Consider the following 10,145-nt stretch of genomic DNA (forward strand, 5'->3'; position numbering starts at 1 on the left):
GGATGGGTTCGTGGTTCCTTGGAACGAGGATGGCCAGGACATCCGACACTTCCTCAGCCCCGGTCTGTCGCTCGTGTCCATGGCATTAGAGCGCTCTATCCCTCGGTGGTGATGGCGGTCGGTGTCAGAGTATCCCCGGTGTTTGATTTTGATGGGGGTCCGTGGCTGCCTCCAAAGATGTTGCGGAGGCTTTAGGGTCGCCTGCTCCCGGGGAACGGGAAGCGAGAGAGAAAGGCTCTTTTTCGAGCATGGTGGTGGTACTTCCATCATAGTGCAAATTAAAATATCCCTTTTATATCTCAACTTATTGACACAAATAATAATATGGCTATATATTCTTTGACTTCAAATTACTAACCTATTAGCGTCCATCATTGCCACTTAATCGTAGCCTACCCTGTGTAATTGTGTAGACAAAAGTGACCAAGTCAAGTGCAGTCCGATGTTATATGTAATATTCTAAATAATAACATGTAAACCTTTCGGCCATTATCACAGTGGTACTGTCAGGCAGAGAATGTGACTAAATTCACCCAGAAAGTGTCTTTCTTTTGCCTACCGTTTATCCAATTAAATTCCCAACCAAAAGTTAATCTCTCTTCTAAATGTAAAACGTTTCCCTTATTTTTTGCTGAGAGCTTCGCCAATCGTTAAAGTATCCGTCTGGTAGGTGACGATAGCCCCTCACGGGTGCTTCCCCTGAAGTTTGACGCCTTGTCGCCCATTGCGCACTTGATCACTTTAGTTACAGAGCAATCTATTGCTTTTATCCGCTCCTTATTGCAGAATCACAGACCGTTGGCTCCTGTGCGATGAGGGATATTATTGCTGCTCTCGACCGCACATGTCTGTCAAAGCTCGCTCGTAACCGTTCGGTCTCCAGCTGTAGCCATAAAAAGTAACACAGAATACCGTCGTGCATCTGGAACTACATAGGCTGAGCCGCACGCGCGGAGCCTACTGTCTCGACTTTCCCCTATATTAAAATGCTTGATCCAATTATTTCAGTTTGAGATTAAATTAGATTTCGAGCAATAGAACATCTCCATGAATTACATAATTTCGGTTGTCTTTGGAGTTGTGGTTGTGCCTGTATCAAAAACCCACGCGATGTTATTTCCTTTGCCGCTCTTCTTCACACAATGCATTATCAAATGCAAAAGGCTACCAGAAAAGCATTGACTCTCGAAGTCCTGTAGTCGCTGCTTCCATTATCTGTCCATTGTCACGTCTGAACTCCAGATTGACGACAAATGTTACATTAACCATAACGCATCATCAACCCCATCCAGTCTCTCGCTTCTTTCTCACTCTCTTTTTTTCTCTCCAGCAAGCCCACACTCGCGGCTCCTGTCCAGTTGGTTTATCTCTTTGGACTGAAAGGAATTTAATAACGTATTATTAATTCCCTCATATTGACGATATTCTCCTGGAAAGCCCTCGACATAAAATCAAAAGAACTGATGTATTTTAATAGCCTACTAAATCGTTTTTCACCACTGTCTGCTTTCAGTGCACTGCCGACGTGGTCAAAAGTGTAAGCCGTAGTAAATGGATAACCACCTCTCACAAAACGCGATATTTGTTGTATCCGTTTTAGTTATTTGTCGCAGTCGTTCCACTGATGCGAGCTGTCACTTAAGATTTCTCTGACCGTTTTCAGCATAATTGGATCATATCTGGACACGCAGGGTTGAAACCAAGCGCACTCTCAATGCAAGATGCGTTTGTAGAGCGCAATCACAACTGCAGTTCTACAACCTTCCGTTAATCATAGCATTAAACATATTATCGTCTCATCTGCTGATGCATAATGATCAGGGATTCTCAGCTCCACTTTTTATTAAATCTCCAGGCACCGTGCGCCATCGAATTAAGTATTTGTAATATGAGCACGTCTGTTTACCCATAAAAGCATTAAATCATTTGCTTTTTAATCTGCAGAAATGCTCTCACATTAAACATATTTTTTTGCTTATCAGTTAGATATTCTACAGCTGTGGAGAGAGATGGCTATAGGCTACATGAATCATTTAAAGTCCCAGTGCAGTCAAACACGTCATTTTCTGTGTTTTATATATATACACAACATGACCAAAAGTATGTGGACACTTGTTTGTCGAACATCTCATTCCAAAATCATGAGCATTAACATAGAGTTGGTCCCATTGCTGCTATAACAGCCTCCACTCTCCACTCTCCTGGGAAGGCTTTCCACTAAATATTGGACATTTGCAGCGGGAACTTGCTTCCATTCAGCCACAAGAGCATTAGTGTGGTCAAGCACTGATGTTGGGCAAATAGGCCTGGCTCGCAGTCAGTGTTTCAATTCATCCCAAAGGTGTTTGACGGGGTGGAGGTCAGGGCTCTGTGCAGGCCAGTCAAGTTCTTCCACACAGCTCTTGACAAACCATTTCTGGATGGACCTCACTTTGTGCATGTGGGCATCGTCATGCTGAAACAGGAAAGGGCCTTCTCCAAACTGTTGCCACAAAGTTGGAAGCACAGAATCATTTAGAATGTCATGGTTTGCTGTAGTGTGAAGATTTCCCTTCACTGGAACCAAGGGGCCTAGCCCGAATCACGGAAAACAGCCCTAGACCATTATTTCTCCCACCAAACTTTACAGTTCGCACTATTCATTGGGGCAGGTAGCGTTCTCCTGGCATCCGCCAAACCCAGATTAGTCCGTCGGACTGCCAGATGGTGAAGCGTGATTTATCACTCCAGAGAATACATTTCCACTGCTCCGGAGTCCAATGGCGGCGAGCTTTACACCACTCCAGCCGATGCTTGGCATCGCGCGTGGCAATCTTAGGCTTGTGTGCGGCTGCACGGCCATGGAAACCCAATTCATGAAGCTCCCGACAAACAGTTATTGTGCTGACATTGCTTCTAGAGGCAGTTTGGAACTTGATAGTGACTGTTGCAACTGAAAACAGACGATTTGATGAACTTCAGCACTCGCCGGTCCCATTCTGTGAGCTTCTGTGGCCTACCACTTTGCGGCCGAGCCGTTGCTGCTCCTAGACATTTCCACTACACAATAACAGCACTTACAGATTCAGGTTCAGAAAACTTTTAATGTCCTCAGATGAAATTCATCTTGCAGCAGTCATAAAACATATCACATCTAAAAATGAAAATAAGTAGCAAAGGATATTTACAAACAAATAGACAGAGTAAGTGCAGTTGCATAGTGCAAGTGCCAAGTGCAATTAGTCCAACATTTTGGCTCTAGCAGTGCCGAAATTTGACGAACTGACTTGTTGGAAAGGTGGCATCCTATGATGGTGCCACGTTGAAAGTCACTGAGCTCTTCAGCACGGGCCAATCTACTGCCAATGTTTGTCTATGGAGATTTTATGGCTCTGTGCTCTAATTTATACACCTGTCAGCAATGGGTGTGGCTGAAATAGCCGAATCCACTAATTTGAAGGGGTGTCCACATACGTTTGCATATATAGTGTATTTCCACACTGTGAGGTTGGAATAGTACTGTGAAATTGTGAAAATGATGAAAATGCAGTTTAGTGTAAGAGCTGTTTGAAAAGAACACCTGAAATGTCAGCCTGTTTTGTTGAGTTTTGGCCTGCAGTATAAGTTAATAGATCAATAACAAATAGAGTTTCAAACCTTTCAGGTTACATATCCCTCCCATTAGGCTCGTCCAATCAGGCCCCTCACTCAGACCACTCCCAGACAGTCCTAGCAAAATTCTTGTTTGAGAAATTGTTCTTTGCTAAGAAGCTATTTTCGTTACTTAATTGTAACAACTTAATTGTTACCCAGAAATGATTTCATATTGAGATCAGTGCCCGTCATTCAGGGCAGGTGGGACATCTTTTTTTGGGGGGTGGGCTTGCCTGTTTTGCATGTTATTTTGGCATTAATACGAGTCACATATCAGTTTTCAAACTATGTAAAAAATATAAATATATAATTGAGTGAATAAAGCCGCATACAAACATGGTCTCTTTTTTGTTTTCTTGAGTAAGGCAGCTCCAAGATGCAGGTGTTTCAGCCTAACTCAGTGCTTTCTGTGGTGGTGGTGCAAGCCAGCAGAAAATAGGAGTGTTGTGCTGTGCTGTGATCAGTGTCCTGTCACTCATGGGGAAACTAAGTCACCAGTCCTTAGTAAGGGTAGACATCAAAAATTCTAGCCCTCTGCATCCTGCCACATATTTACATTAGTAGTGCCCTTCCAATAAGGCTCAAGTTCATTGGCCACAGATAACATGACATCAAATCACGTTATATCTACAGTAGCTTTGATTGGACTGATCATGTCAACATCTTCCTTCCAGAATCTTAGCTAGCAGTCATCATCATGAATCAAGTTGACACTACTTGCAAATCCTTTTTAATCCTAGAGAAATAATGAAGATAAATTATAGATAAAATGTATCGTGCTCATCGGCCACTGGACATAAAGATTACGCAACAAGTTGGAAATCGCAAATTCAACCATGAGTGGTTTGAAAGGAATCGGTGCCCATGGCTAACCGCAAGAATTGCAACTGGGAAGTCGGGAATAAACCAGCTCAGACTGGTAAAATACGTTTTGAACGGTCATCCAACCCGGAATTGTCAATTTTTCTCTTTCTTTGATGCCAAAATTTGCCCAAGAAGGACCGCTGCGCCACCTTCCTGTTTAAGTAAGCACGTCACCACAGCGTGAGTCCAAAAATGTCTTATATGCTGCTGCATAAATAATGTAATATGCCAGGGAGATATGTATACTGTAACTAAGAAAGTAATACGAAGTGTATGTTGTGTAATAAGCTGTTAGTTGCCCATGTGCATCACCCTAATAATTTGATCTATTTTCACGTCTTAATTTCGTCTAAAGTTCTAACTGTTCTGACTCAGTGGTGCACATGTAGCCTACAACCTGTTTTTGAGAAATGTCCTCATCTAATTTTGTAAGAGATTTCATTGTCTTCTTCTTCGCCCCCTTTATTTATCCTATGGTTCTGACTTGGTGAACAGGGAAAATACTTTAAGAGCAGCCCATTTTTCTGCACATTTCAAAAGTGCTGAACATAGTTCTATATATTTTGTCTTTATTTTATTTAACTAGGCAAGTCAGTTAAGAACAAATTCTTATTTACAATGACGGCCTACACCGTCCAAACCCAGACGAAGCTGGGCCAATTGTGCACCGCCCTATGGGACTCCTAATCACGGCCTGTTGTGATATAGCCTGGATTCGAACCAGGGTGTCTGTAGTGATGCCTCTGGCACTGAGATGCAGTGCCTTAGACCGCTGCGCCACGTCCGTTTTAGCTCGCTCGTTAATGTCTTAAACGAAATGCCTCTTATCTGCTCATCGTTCGTTCAATTGTCATTAGAAACCACATTTGTTTAAGCAAGTCAGCCATATCAGCTATGTTTTTAAAAAAGTCAGTAAACGAGGCTGAATTAATTGTTTCGCTGGCTGACAGCCAGGTGTAGCGGTGGTAAGGGTTCACTCCATTGTGTTGGAAAGAAAGCTCTGCTGTTGGGATAACTTTATGTAGGCCCTAACAGTTTGTGGGCACCGCTTGTTACCGTTATAGTGCAATTAATGTATTGTTTAGTGTTGTGTTGTGTTGTGGCTTTGCTGGCATGCATCTACAAAATGTGGGGGTGTTTGCCCCACCAAGATTTACATGCTAAAATCGGCACTGATTGAGATAAAAAACAGCCGCATTGGGCCTTTAACACAAAAATAATGGAACCTTGTATATTCACATTTTAGAAGTCTAAATGTGTTCTCCAAATCATAACCGAGATACCTGAGCCCTGTAAGCACATGACAAGGAATCTACACAGCGTCAAAAGAACTCCACAGGGACGTGAGCCCATATTGACTCCAATGCTTCCCACCGTTGTGTCAAGTTTGCTGGACCATTCTTGATCCACACAGGAAACTGTTGAGCATGAAAAACCCAGCAGTGTTGCTGTTACATTTTAGTCATTTAGCAGACACTCTTATCCAGAGTGAATTATAGTAGTGAATGAATACATTTTTCATTCTTATCCCCCATGGGACTTGCACCCACAACCCTAGCGTTGCAAGTGACATTCTCTACCAACTGAGCCACACGGGACCAGCTCTTCACGCAAACTGGTGCTCCTGGCATCTACTACCATATCCCATTCAAAAGCACTTAAATCTTTGTCTTGCTATGCTGATGAGGGGACATTATGAACACTACCATAGATACCTGCTATGCTGATGAGGTATCTTTATTAAAGCTACCATGTAAATACCGAATGTGCTAATGAGGTAATGTTATAGACACTACCTTATAAATACCTGCTGGTAAGTGAAATAGGAAGCAATGTGAACTATATGAGTTTACTAGATTCATGAAAAGTGACGATCCATTCAGACCAGCCTTACTGACTGAACTTTCATAAACTTTATTACATGCTGCTGGCGAAATAACGTGGAGATTATTCACATTTATCCCCCTGTAGAAATCTCACATTAGTCCTCTGAATATAGTGCATGCATGTCTGTCTGTCTGTCTGTCTGTCTGTCTGTGAGAGAGAGAAAGAGATAGAGAGCCCAACATAAACCAGTGCCTGCTGGGTATTTGATGTTTTGCAATATTGATATTAAGATGATTCCGGAAAAGGAGTGCTCTCGCTCTTTGATGCATCACCAACACATGAAAGACTCCTCTATTTATATCATGCCAAGAAAGCCCTGTGTCTGTCTGGCCTCTGTCCCAAGCTGTGTATAGTGTAGCGTAGTGTAGTGTGAGCACCAGAGAATTCTGGGAATTGGAGTTCCTCTTAGGGAGGCCCATGAAACATTAATCCACACCACTTTTCTGACAGTGAATAATAATCTGGCCTGGCCACTCACTTTGTGTGTGTGTGTGGTGATCACGTGTGTGTGTGTATCAGTAAATACGTGGTTGATCATTTCTACTGTAGGACAATGGGTGGTGGAAGGTAGTCCATACATGCTCATATGCCTATGGTGTCAGAGAACAGCCACCATGCAGCATAAGAATGTAATAGATGTAATAGATGTATTTACCTCCGGCGGGGTATGTGAGGTATTTTGTATGACGAGGTTTGATACCAACCTAGAAATAACCTGTCTACATTTTATTTTTCTGCAGCACTGCAGTGGTGGGGAAGCAGCATGTTCATATTGGCTATGAGCCTGTTACCGACCTGCATCATCCTCCTTTAAACTCCATTTGAACCTGCACTGCAGTGTCTCTCTGTGTGTGTTTGTTCCAGGGCCGAGGTGGGAGAGAGAGATGACATGATCTAAAGTATTAGGAATTGGAGACCTTGAGGAGACTGTGGTTTACTTTGGGGACTAGCTGAGCAACATCGATGACTTTAAAAGCCAGATAAGTAGATTTCGGCGCTTCTTAAGGCCATATTGATGAGGCTGAGGGGCTGGAGAGGATATCTGAGAGCAAGATCCAGTAGATGACCCTTCCACAAGGCTGTCCAATTTCCTCACTGCCGCTCTCCCATCCCCCCATCCACTGCCATGGCTTCTGTTTCAAACACAATTAGTAGTGATGCTGATACTGCTTCTGTACGGAACATGGGCATTGGACACCACGGATGTGGCACCACTAAAATGGAGAGTACATGGTAGAGCAATTGATTTTTATTTTAACTTTGGAACCAGAGGGGCTGGACCCATCGGCCACCACATAGAGATTCCTGATTAATAAAACATTGCAGGTAGCCTTACATTTTTCACATCACCTACCAAAGCTTTTATACAGTCAGCAATGCAAGCCATGTAGTGGAAAAGGGGGGGGGGGGGTTCAAAAGTTATTCATGCTAAAAACAGCTCCTGTATCTGAAAATATTTTAATGGGGTGATTTGTAAACCCCCTAAAAGTCTGTGGTTGATTGAGTGTTCAATTGTGATTTCACTATTACTGATTATAAACAGAATTGGTCCTGCAGAATAGGCACACTTCATGTCTGTAAGTGTAGCACAGGGAAAACACTGTTTTCTCTGCTGCTGATGTTTAAGCTGCAGTCCTCTGCACCTTTTCTATCTCCCTCCCTCCTGTATTTTGGAAAATCACAGGTTTCCGCAGCATTCTGCGTGCAGGGTGACTGCGTGGGTGGAAACATGGAAGGCAGAAATCTAAATGTGTCTGACACACCGTCCACTGAGCCGCGTTTGGTGGTTCCCCCAGAGCGCTCTGGTTACAGACAGCAGGCACCACAAGAGAGATTAGGGGCACTAAAAGTATCAAACACACAAAATGGAGGTGTGCAGATTTATCGTTTCCAATATGCTGAAATGACGCAACCATCTGAGCAACGTTCCATTTCTATGGTAACATTTGTTTCCTTTGTCATAAAATTGATATGAACGTTCCATTTAAGCCATATGAGAATGGTGTTCAGCCAACGTTTGCTGCCTAAATTTAAAATCACAAACATTTCCTCTACATGGCATCTAATTTGTTTCACCTCAGTGCCCCAGTCAATAACACTGCTGCTTCTAGTGGTTGTGACCAGGAGACAGTAACAGGCAACCAAAGTCACCTTGTAGCCTGATTACAGGATGGAGGACTGGCCTCTTCAGTCCCCCTTGTTTCGTACAGTAGAGGAGCTGAGGGGGTGAAGGGCACTATCAGTAAAACGTTAGGCCACGGTGTGCCCTAAGGCCACGATGTCTCCTAACCCAACGGTGTGCCCTAACCCAACGGTTTGCCCTAAGACCACGGTGTGCCCTAACCCCACGGCGTGCCCTAAGACCACGGTGTGCCCTAAGACCACGGTGTGCCCTAAGACCACGGTGTGCCCTAACCCAACGGTTTGCCCTAAGACCACGGTGTGCCCTAACCCAACGGTTTGCCCTAACCCCACGGTTTGCCCTAACCCAACGGTGTGCCCTAAGACCACGGTGTGCCCTAACCCAACGGTTTGCCCTAACCCAACGGTGTGCCCTAACGCAACGGTTTGCCCTAAGACCACGGTGTGCCCTAACGCAACGGTGTGCCCCTAACCCAATGGTTTCCACAAGTATCCCAGTGCTGATGCCCTTAACCTCATCAGCTCTTTTTCTGCTGTAAGACAAGGAAACAGTAAACCAATTTTATTGGACAAGCTCAGGTAATAGTACTTCCCAGTGTCAAAACATTTTCACCCAACTGGACAACCATGATGTTCACAATACAATGTACCCTAAACACCAGTCATACCTTCCCCTCCTATTACCCACTGACTAGTCAGAGGGAGAACTGGGCAAAACTAAGAGTTAACATTTCCACTTTTTCCATACTCATGTCAGTCTCTCCATTGGGATTTCTCTCCATTTCGTATTGACATTTATCCTCACAAATCTCACTGGGTTTGTGTTTATTGATAAGTCATATTTAAATCTTAACCTTTGGAGTTGACAAACACAGCCATGGCTTTGGGAGGCTTGGGAGTCAGGCTGCGTCAACCAGGGTGATTTTCCAGAGCCACGTTCACCGAGTAAAGAAGACTAACATCTGAGTGTGCAACTCCAGGACTGTAATGTGCATGTCGGAGAGATGCTTTGTGGCCCAACTGCACAGACCCAGAAACAAGAACACAACTATCCTCACAGCCGTCCTACGCAGCAGTCATGACAGAAGCCATACTTGGCCAATTTGTATCTGTATTCTGAAGCCATCTATTGTATCACTGATTTACCTCGACAGTGGTTTCAAGGTAGTCAATGAAAACGTCAGTTGATGAATAGCAGAATTGGTGGTTTACGAAAGATTGAAAAGCAGTCCTTGTTCATAGGGTAGACCTACAACCAAAAATAAGTGCAGGTCTGCATGCCAACCATCTGGTATTTGGAATTATGGGGTTGCTTTAAGACCGTTATTACAACCCAGTAGCACCAGTTCAGGACTCTTAAGTTTATTCATTTGACGGTTAAGGATTGAGGTACATAACCCAAACAGGGACTAGAGAGCCATAGGGGTAACAATCATTTATTTACAAGTTTGACCTATGTTCCTCACTTTTGAGAGGTAGGGGGGGGTGGGGGGGGGGCGGCTCAGGTGTGGTGGCTGCATCCATGGCAACGCTTGTCAACCAAACTTTGCAAGTCAGTGTTTTCCTGAGTTAACTGAGCATAAAAACGTAACACAAGTGCTGTCTAACAGCCAGCCTAT

The sequence above is a fragment of the Oncorhynchus mykiss genome, chromosome 13, assembly GCF_013265735.2.
Source record: "Oncorhynchus mykiss isolate Arlee chromosome 13, USDA_OmykA_1.1, whole genome shotgun sequence".
NCBI classification, from domain to species: domain Eukaryota; kingdom Metazoa; phylum Chordata; class Actinopteri; order Salmoniformes; family Salmonidae; genus Oncorhynchus; species Oncorhynchus mykiss.